The sequence below is a fragment of the Mytilus galloprovincialis genome, chromosome 12, assembly GCF_965363235.1.
Source record: "Mytilus galloprovincialis chromosome 12, xbMytGall1.hap1.1, whole genome shotgun sequence".
NCBI lineage: Eukaryota > Metazoa > Mollusca > Bivalvia > Mytilida > Mytilidae > Mytilus > Mytilus galloprovincialis.
Window position 1 is genome coordinate 7634596 of NC_134849.1, and position 21759 is coordinate 7656354.

The window sequence follows — 21759 nt, forward strand, 5'->3', positions numbered from 1 at the left end:
CACGCAGGGACGTAGACAAAAGAAATGAGCAGTGCCTTCTCCTATCATAAAAAAGTGCCCTGCCCTTCACTGGCACCCTGCCCCTTTTGAATTCTAGCTAGAGCACTGAATAGATTACAGATCTTTTTTGGTTGATGCATTATGTTTTGTTACTTAAGGTAATTACTGTCAAATTAGGACTTTTAAGTAACCTATTTATTGCATGAATCACTTGGGGTTAGTTTTGTATTTGAATTTAGGTTTAAATGAATAATAAAAAATAATAGCAATTGGATGAGATGTTGTACATGACAGCTCCATTTCTTTACTAAGTTTTGAGATTTTGTGAGCTTTTTTAATCTTGAAATATGTCACCTAGATCTAACAAATTATGTACCGACATATATGGTTGTATTCAGGTGTCCTAAAGAAAATTAAGTCAGCCTTGTTCATTCCAAAATTACATGCAATGATGATAAATTGATCTAACTTTTTCCTCTCAAACTTCACAATAAATTTCATCAGGTTGTTACTAGACGAAAAACAAACTGCAAAACCGCTTAAAATTCTATACCTTCTCAGAAAATCACTGACGAAATCAATAACACAAGTACAAAATGCCTTAATTGGTAATTATTTGACGAACATACCAAAAACCTAATGGACTTATGATTTAATAAAGTTTCAAAGGTTGTAGCTCCATGTTATAAAAGCTTTTTATGAGATCTAATTTGTTTGAACTCGAGAGAAACCTTTTTAAACATGGTCTGGCTGTGTACTAGTATTCATTAGCTGTTGTTGTTTACTATAAACATCCATTTATCTTCGCATTTTTACACTGGAACTTGGTATTGTGACCAATGTAAATTAGGCTTCCCACTATTAACATGCTTAGTCAGTTGGCCTCAATGTTGTTTTTTCTTAAATCGACTTACTTAGATAAACCAGCCATACAATAGACCACTTTATTAACGAAGTTTATTAACATGTCCATCAAGCTTCAAACAAACAGGGAATAAATACTTGAATATAACTAAACAGTGAATTAGCTGATTAGGCAAAATGAAAGAAACTTATGATTTCCGCTTACTCTACTAACTGTTATTTAACCCCATAATTAAGATTGTTTTATATGGAAATGGTTAAAATGAAAATTCTGGAACTTAATAAAACAAGTCTTTATTTGATATCATTCTGCATTTTTTTGTGCACTTTACTTAATATACAGAATGAGAACATTGCCTTGATTTTCATCAACCTCTAGAATATAATTGAAAGGCAGACTCACCCAGAATAAAACCTGATATTTAAAATTCAGACTTCAATCTGATTCTTGAAATTCATACCGCAATCTGACTATTGAAATTCAGACTTCAATCTGACTTGAAATTCAGACTTCAATCTGATTCTTGAAATTCAGACTTCAATCTGATTCTTGAAATTCAGACTTCAATCTGACTATTGAAATTCAGACTTCAATCTAATTCTTGAAATTCAGACTTTAATCTGATTATTGCATGAAATTCAGACTTCAATCTAATTGTTGAAATTCAGACCTTAACCTGATTATTGAAATTCAGACCACAATTTGACGATTGAAATTCAGACCTTAACCTGACTATTGAAATTCAAACCACAATCTGACTTTTGAAATTCAGAGCTCAACCTGACTATTGAATTCAGACCACAATCTGACTATTAAAATTTAGACCTCAACCTAACTTGGAATTCAGACTTTAATCTGGTTCTTTAAATTCATCATTAAAGACTTCAATCTCCTTTTTGAAATTCAGACTACAATCTGTTTCTTTAAATTCAGACTTAAATCTGCTTTTTGAAATTCAGACTTCAGTCTGACCACTGGTATTGAATTTCAGACTTGAATCTGGTTCTTGAAGTTCAGTTAAATTTCATTACTTAGTATATATTTGCACAATTACAATATTCTCTTCATGCTGTTGAATAAAATCTTGGAAAAAATCATCTGACCTTTTTCATGTTCGACCAAACATTGTAACAGATTAAAATCTAGTATAGATTTTTGTAAGATACATATTTTTTACAGGATTATATCTTCTTATTTTATTAAGCCTACTTAAAGATAATTCTAATGAAAAAATAGTATAATGTATATATTTCATTTCCAGACTACAAAAATAACGATGTATCGATAACCTTTGTAAAAAATGATAAAAGTAAGCCTTTTGTAGTTTGATGGCTCAATCAATGTGAAATGAGATTGGCTTTTATTCAAATTTGGGATCAAGCACCATTTTCAACTGACAATATAAATCTTCTCAAAAATTATTCATAAGATCTCTCGTTATTTTCTTAGCTTACCTATAAATCAATGAACTTAATTAAACGCTTCAGTGATGGAAAAGACAAAGTGCAGACGTCAAGCACAAAGAGAAAGGCAAAGAGTTTCATTACTAACATTTTAAAATCAAACTCAATTAATGATATTGCTTTAAAAAAAGTCCTGAGTAAATGAACAGTAAATCTGGATCCTAAGATTTGGAAATATAATAGATTGATGTCTAGACTTTTTTAGCCATATTGTCTGAGTTGACAACACATAGTATCTTTTCCCTCTTTTCACAAACAAAACATATAGACATGTTAAACTGACCATCTTGTCAACTGACAGACAATATAGGCCAAAACATATAGACATGTTAAACTGACCATCTTGTCAACTGACAGACAATATAGGCCAAAAGAAAAAAAAGACGAAAAGACAAAATACAGTTAACAAGATGTTTATATTAATGAAAACTAAATTAACCCAAAAGTTTGAGCAGGCCTTATGTACTCTGGAAGGTCAAACAGTTTCTCAGCTTCACTTCTGACACAAGGCCGCTTGCAGTCATAAATATTTCTAGCATAATTCTTGTACTCAGACTCAGGAATTAACCAATTAAAATCCTGGATTTTGTGTTTGAGCACAAACTTTGTACTCTGATCTGAGTAATAACAGAGTTAAGTTTTATGATGGAGGGCCATTAGCTGTGTGTTCTCTAATGTTCAAATACATCAATTAGTCATTTCAGGTGATAATTCATCATAGTTAAGTAAATAGATATATAGGTTTATTTTTCCAAGGTCCATAATAACATGTATCACTAAAAAGATAAATAAAATAAATAATCAATTAAAATAACAGATATCTTAACAATCTAACACCTGATGAAACAGCACAAGACAAACCTGTATTGATCTACAACTTTCAATTTTCTACATAAAATAAGAGATGCCAGTTTAAGTAGATATTGAAAAGATATATTCTACATAATAAACTTTTGGATTGAATTCTATATGTCACTGAATAAATGATTACATAATAATATTTCTGTTTGTTAAACCAGTGAAGCATAAACTTGAGCAAAGGGAATTTTACTATACATAGTATTTTGTCATTAAAAATTAAAGAAACTCTGAACATTTTGTTTTGATTTATAGGTTTGATATGAGATACATTAAAATCATAAAGGTGTTTGATATGAGAAATATTGAAATTGTTGTGTGGGTTTTTAAATGTCATGTAATGGGTCGACTAGCTTGTTTTGAGTGCAAGATCAATATTATTGGAAGAGACATTATTTATAGTTTTGGTTTTGAGAGTTTACATGTACTAAGGCAAACCTGCAACCATTGATGAGGGATGATATTTTAGTTTCTGTCTCTTCAAATTGTATAAAATTGAGAATGGAATGCTACAAAGAGACAACAACCCAACCAAACAGTAGAAAACAGCCCAATGCCACCAATGGGTCTTCAACACAGTGAGAAATTCTGCACCTGGAGATGGGATTCAGCTGGACCCTAAACACAAATGTGTACAATGTACTAGCTCAGTGAAAATCGATATCACACTAAATAAACTCAACAACAAAAAGATGAAGTAAAATAAAAATACTGTATATCTTTATTTTAAGACCAGGTTTGGATTCTATACTATTTTGTTTAGTGAATTGCTTCACACCTGTCATAAGATCATGATGTTTTAAACCAGGATTTATAGCTAGCTAAACCTCTGACTTGTAAATGACAATTGAGATGTTTTAAACCAGGATTTATAGCTAGCTAAACCTCTGACTTGTAAATGACAATTGAGATGTTTTAAACCAGGATTTATAGCTTGTTAAACCTCTGACTTGTAAATGACAATTGAGATGTTTTAAACCAGGATTTATAGCTAGTTAAACCTCTGACTTGTAAATGACAATTGAGATGTTTTAAACCAGGATTTATAGCTAGCTAAACCTCTGACTTGTAAATGACAATTGAGATGTTTTAAACCAGGATTTATAGCTAGCTAAACCTCTGACTTGTAAATGACAATTGAGATGTTTTAAACCAGGATTTATAGCTAGCTAAACCTCTGACTTGTAAATGACAATTGAGATGTTTTAAACCAGGATTTATAGCTAGTTAAACCTCTGACTTATAAATGACAATTGAGATGTTTTAAACCAGGATTTATAGCTAGCTAAACCTCTGACTTGTAAATGACAATTGAGATGTTTTAAACCAGGATTTATAGCTAGTTAAACCTCTGACTTGTAAATGACAATTGAGATGTTTTAAACCAGGATTTATAGCTAGTTAAACCTCTGACTTATAAATGACAATTGAGATGTTTTAAACCAGGATTTATAGCTAGTTAAACCTCTGACTTGTAAATGACAATTGAGATGTTTTAAACCAGGATTTATAGCTAGTTAAACCTCTGACTTGTAAATGACAATTGAATTGTTTATAGAATGTTACGGTTTGGTACATAACAGGATAAATACTTACCCAATACTTACCTATTGCTACAAATATATACTGTACACAAATATTCCACAGGTAATTTCAATGCTTCGTTCAAGATTGAAATGGTAACAGCAAAGATATAACTGCCTTATTCAAAGTGATAGACTGTAAACAGAACAACTGAAAATAACCCTTAATATGGTAGTATGAATATGACTCATATCAAGAGTTAAAACCCATCTAATTTACTTTCACTAATAAACAAAACCTTTTTCGTATGCTCTTGTGAATATTTGCACTTTTAGTACACTTGTAACTACTAACAAACTGCCGATCAGCGTGCAGTTTAAGAAGTTTCAATGGTTCATTTGTATTCAGGAAGAAGGAAAAACGTTAAAGTCATGAATATTTGATATGGTTTGTATAATATAATACACATCCAATATACATATGATTTCTGGTTTGTCTGTCTCATGGGGCTTCCAAACTTCTACAATAGAATTGCATATTGGTTGGTTGTTCATTATGTTCATAAGGCATCAGTGTTATAGGTAATTTGTACAGTTGTATAATAGATTGGTTTGTCTTACATGTAGGTCAGAAAAAGGGGTAATAAGTGGAAATATACAATATATGTACTTATTTTGAGCTTTTGAAAAAAAAGACAATATGATTGGAAAATTGATATACAGTATTTCCTGTCTACTGTCTACTAATCAATTAGCACTTTCACATTAAAACAAATGATAACATGGTATTTATAAGCATTAAACATTGCAAAATAATATTGTTCAAAGCACAATATACATGATATAATTGTTGATGCCATTTCCCATAAATAAACCCATTTATATAAGAATTCTTATAACACAAGTTTAAATTTAACCAAAAATGTTACAATGAGTTCTTTCTTACATCAAGACATGTTTATTCTCTGCACAGTATGCTGGTCTTAAAATTAATAATCTATGTATCTCTTCTGTAAATAAGTTCATTATTACAATAAAAGAGAGTCTGTTTTCTAATCTTATAAGGCTGATCTATTGAGTTTGAAACATTCTTAATCTTTTAATGGACTCTCAGACATGATCTCTATGTCAAATATTAACAGGGCCTTAATAGCAGTATGGTCTAATTAGTTACTTGACTGTAATCACTATTCAGTCAACACTGAGGTTGTGAGTTTGAACCCTGCCTCCAATATTAATTGACTAGGATTGTTAGTTTTCCTAAGGTTGGTTGTTTTCTCCAGGCACGCCAGTTTCCTTCACCAATGAAAACAGGCTACAAAACGGTAACAACTCGGCTAATCCAACGGACTTTGACTGGAACAACGGCAGAAACCAAGTGTCATTGTGGGAAGGTTTGCAAGAACTTAAAAGGTTTGAAGATACACCAGGCAAGAACTAAGTGTGGATCTGGGAAGCAGCAAAGGGAACGCACAGTTAACACTGATGAGACGACGGAGGACCACAGCCAGGAAGCACACCACAGTGCTGAGGACCTCTTACCTAATGAAGCTACTCAGATCAACATTGAGGAGGAGCAAGGGAATCAAAACCAGCAGAGAACATCGACACCTTCAGCAGACAGCAGGAAAGAAAAGATACAATGGCCACCAACAGATGATAGGAGATGGGAGATCTTTGATGAAGACCTAGACAAGATCTTGGATAACACACTTACTGGAGACGTACAAAGAAAGATATCAGCATTGTCAACTATTGTATATGCAGTAGGACAAGATAGATTTGGAGTTAGTAACACCAAAACCAGAGAAGGCACTCAGGGTAACATGAAACATAACAGACGTCAACAAGAAATACAAACACTCAGAACCGAAATAAATGATGTCACAAAACAGTATAGAAAAGCAAATGAGGAGGAAAAAGAAGGATTGAATGAGTTAAGATCAATACTTAGGGAAAGAAGAAACAATCTACAAAGAGCAGAAAGAATCAGAAAAGCAAGGAGAGAAAGAGGGAAGAAGAGAGCAATGTTTGTTGCCAACCCCTACAAGTTTACTAAAGCAACACTGGACGGAACAAAGGCGGGTTCAGTAAAAAGCACGAAAGAGGAAGTGGAAAAACATCTATCCGATACACACAGCGATGAAAGGCAGTGGGAACATCTAGGTAACTGCGATAGGATAGAAAATGTACCAGAACCAGAAATACCAATGAACACTAAGGAACCATCATGGAAAGAAGTGTCAGATGTAGTGAAGAAAGCCAGGTCTGCATCATCACCAGGACCAAATGGCATCCCGTACAAGGTATATAAGAATTGCCCAAAAATTTTGAAACACCTGTGGAGGCTACTGAAAATAGTTTGGAGGAAAGGGAAGATACCATCATGTTGGCAGAAAGCAGAGGGGTGTTTTATTCCAAAAGAAGAAAAATCGGAGGACATCACACAATTTCGGACAATTTCCCTCCTAAATGTAGAAGGAAAGATCTTCTTCTCTATTATGGCTAGAAGGATGACATCATATATGACAGATAACAACTATGTAGACACTTCAGTACAGAAGGGCGGAATACCAGGATTCTCAGGATGTATTGAACATACAAGCATCATTTCACAACTTATTCAAGAGGCCAAAGTGAACAAGAAAGATCTTACAGTAGTATGGCTAGATTTGGCCAATGCCTATGGTACTGTTCCTCACATGCTGATACAACAATCACTAGATCACTACCATATTCCCGACCACTTTAAGAAAGTGATAAGAAGTTATCTCAGTGGGATTGAGCTGCGATTTACAACAAGCACATTTACAACAACATGGCAGAAACTACAAAAAGGAATAGTTACTGGATGTACCATCTCAGTTATCTTGTTTGTCATGGGAATGAATATGATTATTAAATCTGGAGAAAGAGAAACTAGAGGCCCGAAAACATCTACTGACATCAGGCAACCACCAAATAGAGGGTTCATGGACGATTTAACCATCACTACAGATACCCATGTCCAGGCTAGATGGGTATTAAAGGCCTTGGAAGAGACAGTAACATGGGCAAGGATGTCTTTCAAGCCAAAGAAGTCTAGAGCTCTAATTATAAGGAAAGGGAAGAGAACACACCAAGTCGAACTGAAGGTGCAAGGAGAAGTCATTCCATCAATAATAGACAATCCCATCAAGTGCTTAGGAAAATGGTATGATGACTCTCTAAGTGACAAAAACAATATCAAGAGAATTGAACAACAGGTTTCAGAGGGAATGAGGAACATCGACAAGACAGGTCTACCAGGGAAATTAAAGGCATGGATATACCAACATGGACTCCTGCCAAGGATATCATGGCCACTTATGCTGTATGAGATAACATTGACAACAGTTGAGAAGCTTGAAAGAACCATCAACAGACATCTTAGGAAATGGTTAGGTGTCCCTCCAAGTTTTACAACTGTAGGACTGTATAGCAGGACCGCAAAGTTGCAGCTACCATTTACATCTCTAGTGGAAGAATTCAAAGTTAGCAAAAGTCGCCTTGTGATGACACTGAAAGAATCTAGAGATGATAAAGTAAGAACAGCAGGTGTCCAAGTAAGAACAGGACGAAAATGGTCAGCATCAAAAGCAGTTTCAGAGGCAGAAAGTAGATTGAGGCATAAAGATATTGTTGGAACAGTGGCAGTAGGACGACAGGGCCTTGGTACATCGAAAAGTTGCTACTGGAAGAACGCTAACACCCAAGAAAGACGAAGTCTTGTCCAAAGAGAGATAAAATCTAGAGAAGAAGAAAACAGACAAGCAAAGACAGTAGAATTAGGGAGCCAAGGTGCTTGGTCGAGATGGGATTTGGAACAACGATCCCTTACATGGTCAGATATATGGCGATATCCGCAATACCAACTGCAGTTCCTTCTGAGATCAGTGTATGATGTGTTACCAACACCTTCAAATCTGCACAGGTGGAAACTTTCAGAAACACCAGACTGTCCCTTGTGCGGAAACAGAGGAACTCTACAACATGTTCTTTCAGGGTGCAATATCGCTCTTACACAGGGGAGATATACATGGCGACACAACCAAGTACTCCGGGAACTTGCTGAAGTGATAGAGAAACAGAGGAAAGATGCAAAACACAGTAGAGACAAACCTATCAAGATCCAGTTTGTGAAGGAGGGTGAAGTAGGCCAGAAAAGTAAAAAGAACATATCAGGAATGCTTAACCAGGCGAAGGATTGGCAATTAGAAGTTGATCTAGGAAAGAAGATGCAATTTCCTGATATTGTACCAACTAACCTAAGACCAGACATGGTACTTTGGTCTACAAGCAGTAAAAAGGTAGCAATCATAGAGTTGACAGTTCCCTGGGAGGAGAGATGTGGCGAAGCAAATGAAAGAAAGAGGGCAAAATATGATGGACTGTTGGCAGAGTGCAGAGATAGAGGATGGCAGACATGGAACTTTCCTGTTGAGGTTGGCTGCAGAGGATTCCCTGCACAGTCAGTGTGGAGAATGTTTTCTGCAGTTGGAGTGACTGGCCAGAATAGAAGAGCAGCAATCAAGAAACTGGGCCAAGCAGCAGAGAAAGCATCTTGCTGGATATGGATGAAGAGAGATAGTAGTAGCTGGAAACCCACCACCAATGCGCAGTGATTGATCACCACTGTGGACCCCCCATCCTGAGAGTGTACCGAGCTAGGGGTCGAAACACATGATGACGGATGGCCTCGGCTGAGGACATTGGCGGTGTTTGCAGTAATTCCACCAGTACTGTATGTAAGTAACAACAAAATAGCCTAAAAGCAGTGCTTAAAAGTGGCATTAAGTACATGACACTACCAAATCAAATATTAAAAGTTGTAAAAACTTCATCGAAGTGTTACAATCGGACTGATTAATGGTCCAGGTTGTCTTGTACCCCAGTGAAAAGTACATTCACTCAGTGATTGAAGTCAAAAATGTTGTTGCTCTCGGCCTCCTAAATTTTTTTTTGAGAATTGTTTTGAAAACAAAAGAGGTCAAATTAATAAAAAAAAAACTTGATGTTTAAAATAATTATATTAAAAGCTCCTGTAACCATTGAACATTTTCTGTGGCAATATTATTCATCAGTAACCTAAATATTCAGCAATGATTTGATGTTTATCTTAAGAAGCATGATTTAGGTAAGTCCGATAAGAATGAAATATTAATCCCAAGATCATAATAAATGGGATAGACCTGATAGGTGATGGTTATTTATATCATGTTCTTTAAAGCAGGAAGTTTATAAATAAAAATGGATTCATTAATTGATGATTTTATAATCAATACCACTTTCAATACGGGTGTCACATGTGGAGCAGGATCTGCTTACCCTTTTGGAGCACCTGATTTCACCTCTAGTTTTTGGTGGGGTTCGTGTTGCTTATTCTTTAGTTTTCTATGTTGTGTCATGTGTACTATTGTTTGTCTGTTTGTCTTTTTCATTTTTATTCATGACGTTGTCAGAGTTTATTTTCGATTTATGAGTTTGACTGTCCCTCTTGTACCTTTAGACCTTCTTTCAACACTATTTTCTTTTTGGTGGCAGTTAGTTGTTATTGGTGGAGGGTCTGCGGATCTGAAGCCTGAGAACCGGGAGAGAATCGCTGATTTTGGGCAGAAACCATATAAGAACCTTAGTAACCCCCTAACACAGTTGTCTGAATTAAGTTTCTAAGGATCACGTTCAGTTGTTGTATTTCTCAGAGGCTTGTACATTAATCAAGGACATTGGCTTCCCTTGGAACACAAACACTAACAATACAATTTACACAGAGCACTTTTTCCAATGTTTGTCATCAGAATGGAGTATTGGTATTCAGTCAGATTTAGTCAACTTCCCAGACATCCCTTGTGGCTTGTCTTTCATGTATTTAGATGATACCAATCCATTTATTGTCTGGTTCTGTCATGGAAATCAAAATCAGTAGAGAAAATCACTTATAGACATTTACTGGTGACCTGTTCCAAAAATGATTTATTTGACACCAGTAAATCCTGATATATTGTTGAATGGGGTTTTGGAAAAAGAAGTTAATTTGTCCAGTGATACTTATGGTATATATTTGCAAGTATATATATATATATATATATAAGTCTGAAACTAGCCAGATTGAATGGTATCAAGATCAGTTCTTAATTTCTATACTGGTTCTTTTCGGTAATTCAGACTGGTACCTATATTAAATATTATCTGTTCTGTAAAATGGGAGAACAACCAAATATTTTCAAGGCCAAAAAAGTGTAAATACTTGTTCCATCTTCCTGTCAGAAGAGAATGGGGGTATATAAAATTATTCTATTTTTTAAAATATTCAAACTATTTTATATCTAGATGTTATGGCAAATATTAGTAGTCACAGGCCTTGAAAATTTTACCAAAGACTTCAGGATTTAAACTCTGCAGCTTAACCAAAAGTATCCCTAAAATGTTTTACTGTATATTATGTCATGAAAATCGAGGGTTACGTAGGAAGGCAGGAAACAGAACTATATTTGTTTGGCCTTATGTTTATTACTTTAATTGATCCAATATTAGATATAAGCATGCATAGTGTTTGCTATTATATATATCAGAACTCTGTTTCAACTTTGACATTTAGAAAATATGTCTGTAATTCTATAGATCAAAGAAAATGTTTGGTTTGTAGTGAAATGATGTTAAAACAGATTTTGTAATCTGTCCAAAAAATCATAGAAGAAATAGAAAGACTGATAACCTTGAGTGACCTTGAATGTTACCAGAAACCATATATTGACTGGTTCCTGTTTTAGATCATTAGGAGCCAGTTTGTAGATTACCTTTTTGTTATTTATAACCTTTATGTTGTTTTCTTTTGTTCCGTTGTTTTACAATTTGCCTTTTGCCATAATTGTAAGTTGTAACGAATAGTTTTGAAGTGTCGACACTTGAAGCCATTAGGAACAAGGATTGATATTGTATTCTTAGATTACGGAAAAAATTGACTTTTTACCTGGAAGGTGGAGTTTCTTCAGATGATGTTTACCTTTGTAATTGCTTTCATGAATAACTACCTGCATGGATAGAAGTCGTAAAAATTCCAGACATTTTATGAAATCTGCAGGATCAATAAAACTTGTTAATGTCACCAAACTTCCTTTGTTTTAGGTTTTAATGAGTCTACTCAATTCTGACGAGGACAGTATTTTATTGAAACATTAATGCATTTACTGGATTTCGCAAATCTTTATAGGCACAGTATTTTGAATAATTTCAAACATGAACATAATAGTCATATCCTCAGCCAGAGAGGTTTAGGAGGTTTGGACGAACCTCTCGCTGAAAACTAAAAATACAATCAAAGTTGCTATTCAGATTAAAGTTTGATTATGAAAGTCATTGTTATATGACTCCAAATAATTGTACCCAAAGACTTGGGCCTAATACAGGTTTACTTTTTAATTGTAATGGTGGTCACTTTGTTAACTTGTCTATATTCTATTTATATGGGGAAATAGATGAAAGTTTGTATTACTGCATAGTTCCGTAACTCTTTCTCCCGAGACCCGTCATGAAATCATTCTTGTTGGGACTTCCTGCTTCATGCACGTGCCCGACATCAGACCCAGCTGGGCTGGTTGTCCCTAGACACTAGAGTTTGTGTGTTTCTATTGGTGTTTTTCGGATGTCTACACAAACTTTCAACAGCTCGCTGCTCCACCTTTTCCGTAAATTCCTTTTTTTCAGTGACGCCAATTTTCAATTTAATACTCCAAATCGAGATTTCTCCCCCACTTCGAAATTTTGACCCTTCAAATTTAGCAGGTTTTCAACGTCAAGACTATTGTTGACGTCACAATGTAAGTTTCCTGTAGTTTTTGGCAGATTTTGAAACCTAAAATAAAAAATGAAATAACGAAAATATGAAAACACCAGCCTGCATGTTATATGATATTTTCGCCATGCTCTGGATCCCTATTGCTTATATTTAAACGAAGTAAGTGTTATTATTTCACATTTAAAATTGTACAAATATTGATATATCCGAACTGGAATACCCCTGTCAGTGTGCAGTTTGAACCATGGTTAGAACCATGGTTAACCATGGTCAACCATGGTTGTATGACCATGGTTGACCATGGTTTGACAAAATTGTTAATTGGCCGACCATGGTTAACCATGGTTTTAATGACCATGGTTGACCATTGTTAGAACCATGGTCAACCATGGTAGGAACCATGGTCAACCGTGGTTCGAACCATGGTCAACTGTGGTCCCAACCATGGTCAACCGTGGTTCCAACCATGGTCAACCATGGTTATTAATGAGTCAACCATGGTCAACCATCTCCATTAAACCATGGTTGGCCATTTTACATTCTTGTCAAATCAATCTTCAATTATCTTGAAACAGTTAGTCTACTTGTTATGGAGCCTGTATACTTCTCTTCCTTTTTGTGTCAGGACTACCAACAAATGCTAAATTGCATGAAACTCTTTAAAGCTACCCTTGCAGAAATGTTCATCCATAAAATGAAAAGCAGTTTCCACCTGCAAGAACATAAAATTTTCCACAAAGAATCAATTCTTCTTGATAATTTGTATACAATAACAGATTTTAAGGAGCAAAAATGTTTTATCTTCTTTTGCAAATTTTCAATAATAAAAACACCCAACAAAAAAAACATTATGAACATGTTTTTGTTTAAACAAATAATTGTAACCCCCCCTTTTTTTTTGGTTTACCTTTCAAACAAAAGAATGATTGTGTAAATTATTTTACCATTGACAAAATTTTCATATTGTACAGTTTTATCAGTTACACCTGGAATTAAAAACAATTAAATATAAAATTTATGTTGATATGGATAACTGACACTGACAAAAAATTTAAAGACCCATTTCAGGTGGCATGTGTTCAATTAATGAAAGCCAAATCAAATACTGTAACAATTTTTACATCTTTTAAACAAAATATCAAACAGATTTCCTGTGAATGTACTTATCTGATAACAAATCTTCTTTACGTGACAACACTGGACATCAAATCCTTCACTTGATTTTTAAAGCGCGAAATAACTTTACTGAGATCACGTGACGTTTGTTCCAAGTCATTTAAATGTTTCGCACTGAGTGAATCATTGTTAACGGTTGGTGATAATAATTGATCATGACGTCGCATGTGTTTCCGGTTGGGAAATAAACATAAACAATAAAGACTAAAGATATCACTCTGAAATGTTTTCAAGTTCTTAAAATATGCCGTATAATGATAAAGAAAGGCAGATTTATGAACTTGGAGAGAAAGTCAGAAATTACGTCTTTGGAAGAAAGAAATACATCGTTAAATGACAGCGTACAACTGTTAAAAAACAAGGAATACTGATCGAAAGTAAGTTCCAACTTCCAGTTTGTAAAAGTTTGTAAGTCCCAAATTTGACCCGACTGTAACTAGCATTCTCTGCCACTATAGCTTTACTGCTCAGTTTATGTGTGTTTTAAAATGTATAGAGAATATATTGTTATTGAAATAATCATGAAAGGTCACAATTTACCTCTTGGGAAGAAAGAAATTAAAAATTGTCAATAACATTGTACCACTGAAAAAACGAGCACGATTTTTTAAGATTGAAAGTCTCAAAGTAATTTACAATTTGTTATAAATTCCCATGGGTATAATCCAGATCAATATTTATTCACCATGGTCCAGGTTGTCAAGTTGACCATGGTCAGGTGCAAGACCATGGTTGTCAAATTGACCATGGTTGATTAGACCATGGTCAACCATGGTCAGATGTTTACCATGGTCACAAACGTGGAAAACCATGGTTAACCATGGTTAAATAGAGCATGGTCAACCATGGTCAGATGTTGACCATGGTCACAATCATGGTTAACCATGGTTAACCATGGTTTTCAGCACAGTCAACCATGGTTTGACCATGGTTATCAATGGTTAGCGATGGTAACCATGGTCAACCATGGTTGCATTTTGACAGGGGTATAGTTACGGATGACAAATATGCAAAAAGAATATTCCTGAAATGCTATATTTACGCAGACTTCAGCTTGTCCATGAACTTTAGGGACAACCCTCGTACAATTAGGATTTGAAATGAGCAGACACTCATATCGTTTAATTTTAAATATGGAACTTAACAATGACAAGTAGACTCTGTCACCACCATATATTTTATTATTCTTGTATGTAACTTGTATTCAACCATAATGTATGTCTTTAAAAATAAACATCTTGTTTATATTTACGTAGTTTTACGTAGTTTGTCCAATATCCCAGAACTCCAACCAGGGTAGTCAATGGGTAAAAATGAAGCCAGTGGAAACTCCACTCCCGTACATAATAACACGTCATCAAAAAGGGTGTTAAAAAAATAGTCTTTATCAGCGCCATTTACTTATGTGCCTGTCTATGATTTACTTCACTGATATTTTAAAGAGTTTTTTTACGTAAAAAGATTCAGTTTGCTTAAGCAGATCAACTCTATCAATTGAATTTATTTTAAATTTTCTCCAGACTTGAGAATCATTAAAACTAGACACGGTGTTAGTCTCTAACTCCTTTATAGAGAAGAAAAACATAAGTTGACCTTCAGATGTGGAAATGGTTTCTATGTTGTTGGTTTACTGTCTAATTAGCTTACATCTCAAATTTTATATTCATGTATAGATTCAGACTACATTTTAAAATTATGTAATGTTCCAATGCATTGGAACTTAGGACACTTTGCATTTTTGGGGAAGACGGCTTCAAGCCGTCAATCCCCTATGGGGTTGACCATAGTGACATTCCCTCACATCATTCATTTTGTTTTTATAGTGTGGAAAACCCCCCAACAAATCTTACTAAGATTGAAGAGAAGGAGACCCAGAAATGAATAGTTTGACTTTAAACACTTATTTACACATTTCCCTTCTGTTTCTCACGAAATTATCGTATCTTGAGCTCTCCTTTACACTGTTTATGTTTCTTTTACAATCCAGAAAAATCAGTATGACGAGATATTCTAAATATATCCAACCTACATTGTATTTTATAGTGACGTCATTCTTGGAATGCCACACAGCGCAGAAGCAGGGATATCTTTCACTGGTTATTTAAATCATTCTCAGAGATCGTGCACTAATTACACATTGGTATCTGTTAAATTTAAACATAATAAGGTTTGCTGTAGATGATTCAAACATCAACATGCAATACTTTAATTTGTAGGTGAATAACTTTCAAAGTAAACAAATTTGTAGGTGAACAACTTTCAAAGTAAACAAAGATCGTGGGGATACATGAGATAAGGGAGAGAAATGATTTTATTCATTTTTTTCTGTAAAAATTCTGTTTTGAGAATCTTCCTCCAATTCAGGAGCACCTCAATTGTTGAGTAATTATCCACTAAAATAAAAGTTAATGTATCTAAACACTTAAAATGTGACATTTCATTGGATTAGTAGTCTTCCATTAAAACTAAATTTTTGTGTACCAACATGATCATTGTAATGGTAAAAAAAACCCAAAATGTTGCATTTTGTAGTTTAAACCTATTTATTCATGAAATTTACAAATATTTCAAATTTAGGATTTGGAAACAAGCTTCACACAGTTTACATCAATCATATTGTTTCTTATTAGTACCTGTTTCCCTGTGATGAGAGTTGTAACTGGGAACTTTATCAATGGAAAGTTAAAACTGAATAGATTTTTCAGTCCAAACTTTCTTAAGAAAAAACTTTAAAATCTAAGAGTACTGTCACAAAAAATGGAAAATGGCCCTAGCCTGCAGTTCAGTGGTACACAATTAAGATTTCAAAAAATATTGTAGTTGTTGTGAAATGACAGAATTCAGTTGAAATTTAGATAATTAAATATCAACTTTAATCATATGTTTAGATTTAGAAGATGCAGATCTCTTCCATTGGTCCAAATTGAATCCTAAACTAAGGAAACGAAATTACATTAAACAACAATTGATTTCAATATCGTCAACCTTTCTACATGTTCTAGTACTTGTTTTTTTCATTCTTTATATGAAGACTATCAAAAGATACCCCCCTTCCATAGGCGGATCCGGGGGGGGGGGGGCCCTGGGGGGCCCAGGCCCCCCCCTTTCGTGGAAAAAATTTGGTTGATTATATAGGGAATCACTGAAGCATGACTCGAGCCCCCCCCCTTATGATAAGTTCTGGATCCGCCACTGCCTTCCAAAAAAAATAATTAAATAGAAACAAGGGCCGTCTTTCCCCTCAGAGCTATTCAGCTCTTTGATTTCCTCTTTTATTGGGAGGAGAACTAAATGTTGACCTTCAGATGTGGAAATGGTTATTATGTTGTTGGTATAACTGCTTTATTTATATTTCAAATTTTATATTCTCATACAGAATCAGATTACATTTTAAAACTATATGATGTTCCAAAACATTGGAACTTAGGACACTTTGCACGTTTCTCCTCTTTTATTGGGAAGAGAACTAAATGTAAGTGACTTCCAGATGTGGAAATGGTTATTTATTATGGTGTTCCTATACTGCTTTATTTATATTTCAAATCTTATGATTACATTTTAAAATTATATGATGTTCCAATCCAAAATGTCTGTTGCACATACATTTCTGTGAGAGTTGATAGAAAGTTCAATCTTATTACTTTGTCATGGTTGTCACGGAAATCTCCTGTTGGGTAAATACAATAGAACAATTGAATTTTCTTGTATTACAATGTTAGTTCTGTTACAGTTTTAAATTGATGCAATTGAATGTGACATTGTTTGCTGAGTCGAACAGAAAAACAGACATTTAAGGCTTCATGGCGTGTTTATTATATAGACATTGTTTTTTTTATAATTGTAGATGTATTTAGTATAGAGGTCTGTCTAGAATAAAATATTTTCGTGATTTTTTGCTATTACTTACAAAATTGGCTAAAATCTTATTTGGACGAGACTCAAATGCATTGTGAATTAGATAGATAAATATTGAAGTCAAAGGGGTAATCATTAATGGTAGAATCTTTTTTATTAATGATTCAAGGATACATTGTTCATGCATTTTCTGGTGACCTTGGACTGTTTTCTTGGTTTTTTGGTCAGGTTATTATCTTTGACTTATATCCTGTTTTCATTCCCAATTTTATTGTGAAATTGCTGGTTGTATTTGTCTGAAATCATTGGTGGGAAATCCTATCATATGGTATATAAAAACTTTATCAGGCTAACCAGAGTTTAAAAGCATACAGAATTGAAGTAAAACATTTATTTTTTTTCTTATTCCTCTTCAGGAACCAAACTTGGCAGGACTTAAGTATGTTCACCAGTCAAAGGTTCGCCATGTTGGTAGTTCAACTCTCATTTGATTGAGGTTTTATAAGATAGATGGTGGTATTCTGATTAATAAATTGTTTTAAAAAATGGTCTCCATCCACAAGGTGAAATGTTTTAAAATAATAGAAACTTTTGGGAATTGATCAAATTGAACCATTTTAAACTATAAATGTCAGAAGTTATCTTCTCTTTAGCAATTAAGGGATTTAATTTCCAGGTGAACAATTAAGACTTTTTGGTACCTTTAGTTCTCCTGAAGCTTTAGAATTACACCAGACTGTATCATCTTCTGGGAGTTAAATCAGAAATCATACAAGTAAAGAATAGACTAACACAAGCACCTGCTAAGCTGAGTTGTGATGGTTATTGACTTAATAGTACAAGGCAATTTAATTAAGTGTTGAAAAATGTATAAGCTGTAATTATAATAATGACTGCTTTTGTTTCCCCATTCACATGGATATTGAATATGCTCTTTGGAGAAAAATAAAAAATGAGGTAATATTTCAAATAAAACAATTTCTGCATAATGAAAGTGGTGATACTGCTCCCCATGGACGAGACCAAGATAAATTGTTATTAGAATTAATGATAGAATATTAGTTGTAAAGACAAATTATTATATCCATAACTCCATAACCAAAAACTGATGTGATTAAATGGCAAATTGTCTAATGACCCTTCCACTGACCATTGGTGTTATTTATGAAGAATGATTCGGTGCGTTAGTCGTATTGAAGATGCGAAGTAGCCGACTCTTAAGAAGGGAAGTTATAGCGAGCAATCTATTGTCTGAGGCAGTAAAATCAATATTTAATAAACTGATAATGTGAAAAGTGTAATTATTTAGTGTCCTCGTTTGATGGAGGGAAACATGATAAATCATTCCTGACTACCAAGATAAGGGTGTCTCAAGAGAGGTACCGAATGATCTGATTTATGGTGAACAATTCTGTGACCCTAGATGGAATCTACTTAGGCTGTAAAAAAGAGAATGATACAAAAAAAAAAATAAGTAAATTGGAAATGTTGATGTTTACTATATTGAGTGTTCTTGTAAATAAAATTCAAATATATCAGAAGTTTTGAAAATGGTAAAAAAAATCTTTTTATTAACAATGTTAACACGTAAATGAGAATTGCTTTAATTTAAGGAACATTTTGTCCAAATTTACATAACACTCAAGCATTATACTATCAGGAACAATTTGGTTAAACATGTTAAATGGAATCACCTAGCACACTTAAAGCACTGCACTAACTTTCCGAAACTTTTAAATTGTAATCAGTAATTTGTGGGGAATGGGTTACGAAGCCATGTTCTCTATTATTTGATCATTTGTGTGAGACAAACTTTGTAATGTGCTTTCTTAAACTATATGGATTCACCATTTTACTTTGCAGACTTTTAAATGAATTTTATTTTTTATGTAACTTAAAAATTGTGTCCTTATCTTATTCCAGGCAATGTATCTTTAATATATTGCTGTAAAATTTAGCAAACCCTGATGAAATTTGGATTATTAAATGGGATATTATTAAAGTTTTATTCATTAAATTCATCAGAAAGATTACAGAAATTAAATGCGTTATTGTAATTGTCCTGTTTTAGCAACACTGCAATGAAAGAGAAGCTGCAGGCAAAGTTTTGTTTCTACCAGTAAATGTAAATGGACTTTTAACGGCTGTTTTAGGATAAAATCATTTTATATTACATTTAATTACCAATTATCTATACAATTTGGTGGATAATAGCATGTAAATGAACTAAGAAAAACAAAAAATTATGTCATTTTTTTGTATAACAGCCAGTGTAATCAGTATTTTATTTGAACAGAAGCAATGCAGTCTGGGTAATCTTGTCATGTGACATTTTGTTATGTCATGTAGCTTTCTTATCTTCTTTGAGAAGATTTATAATGGCAGTAGACTGGATAATTCAGTCATCAATTATGATTTCAATCAGTAGACGTATGGTACCTGCAGTATTGCTAGATATTTCAACTCACATTCTTTTGAATTAATAAAAGATAGAATTGATGGCATTTTAAATTACGTAATTTTCTGATCTCGTTAGATATTACTTAAATTGATCGAAATTTTAATCTTTTGATATAGTAAAGCATTGAAGCAGAGTGACGCAACAAAGGTCCCTGAGGAAATGCATTAGATTGACCTTGTTAATGCTGTCTCATGATCGAAGGAAGGCAGTTTTTGCCAATTAATTAAATATATGATTATTCTGATCATAAATTCTTTAGTCGAGGAAAACTCTGTTGAACAATGGTGCATTAGGATTAGGAAATTCAGTTATTAACAGGTTGCAATTTTGTAAATATAGAAAATGCAATTTCTCATGGAATCTTCTTTAATATGGCTGAAACTGTGACTCTTTTACTGTTAAGTTTTGTAAAAAAAAATTGTCCTGGAATGAATGCTTTACATGCACTCAATTTTAAATCTGACTGTGACCTCATTTTCAAGGTTCATTATTCAGCATTGAATAATTGTGGTTCTGTTTGTTTTTCAGATATTATTTTTAAACTATACATTTGTATACATTTATACCTGGTCAACGCTATGTTACAATCACATTTCTAAGGAAACTTAAATTACAGAGGCAGAATTAAGGATTGTAAGGTCAGACTTGCCAAATATCCTCATTTTGACTACCGAATGTATCATACCCATTTTCATGCTCAACCTGAATCCTAATATTTGAATCTGAAAACAAGACAAAGTCGTGAAGTTAATGGTTATACCAACGGTTCCATTTTAATCATAAAAAACCTTTCCTACATTGTTTAATTAACATCTAACTACAATTGAAATTGAGAAAAGGAATGGGGAATGTGTCAAAGTGACAACAACCCGACCATAGAGCAGACAACATCCAAAGACAATTGTATTCTGTCTGAACATTATATTTTGACCAGTTACCTAATACATTTCAAACTATTGTCCAGCTTTTTCATTAGACTTCTGTGACCGTTGCGTAATACATTTCAAACTATTGTCCAGCTTTTTCTTTAAACTTCTGTGACTGTCGCGTGTCTATTCGTTATACATTTGCATCATTATAAAAAACATAGAATGGCTGTATCCTGTTTCTTCATTTGCGCCAGCCTTCAGAGACAAATTAATTGCTGGTAGAAAATTGACATTATTTTCTATCAATGTTTTGATCTGTCTGACAAGCGACGGGATTAAACACTGTCAATAATCATTACAATTGTGGCTACCGATTCTCATTTAGATATTATGTTTGTAAATGTTTATCTTAGGTATTAGTCAAGGATTCTACCATGCTGATTAAAAGTTAGAGAAAAGCTATTCTGTACTAAATGACTTCACAGAGTCAGTCAGATAAAAAATATATTTATTGGATTGGTTTAAAGGAATCAAAGGTTTAATTTAACCAAGGATCAGGCTTCTACGTATGTACATGATTGTAAAGTCATCAGTCAATAGACATAAATACAAAAAGGATGTAAACTGTATAGCCCATGAGGATTTATATAAAAATAAGAAGATGTGGTATAACTGTTATTAATGAGAAACCACTATACATGAGACCAAAGGACATCGAAATTATTAACTAACTATCACTGTAAGGCTTTCAACAATGAGCAAACCCATACCTCCTATAAATTGCCTTGAATTGACAAATGTAAAACAATTCAAATGAAAAAACTAACTGTCTGAATTTATGAAAAAAAACCAATGAAAGAAAAACGAAGTATAGAA

At 33.6% G+C, this 21759-nt stretch overlaps 1 protein-coding gene and 1 long non-coding RNA gene across 8 annotated transcripts in view; both read left to right on the forward strand.

Annotated features, from left to right (window-relative positions):
* Positions 1–21759, forward strand: part of LOC143053927 (kinesin-like protein KIF13A) — a 175486-nt gene that overhangs the window by 40927 nt on the left and 112800 nt on the right. The window lies entirely within an intron of this gene.
* Positions 15845–16597, forward strand: LOC143054545 (uncharacterized). The gene is made up of 2 exons (XR_012971724.1): positions 15845–15914; positions 15947–16597. It is a non-coding gene; the product is annotated as an uncharacterized LOC143054545 (long non-coding RNA).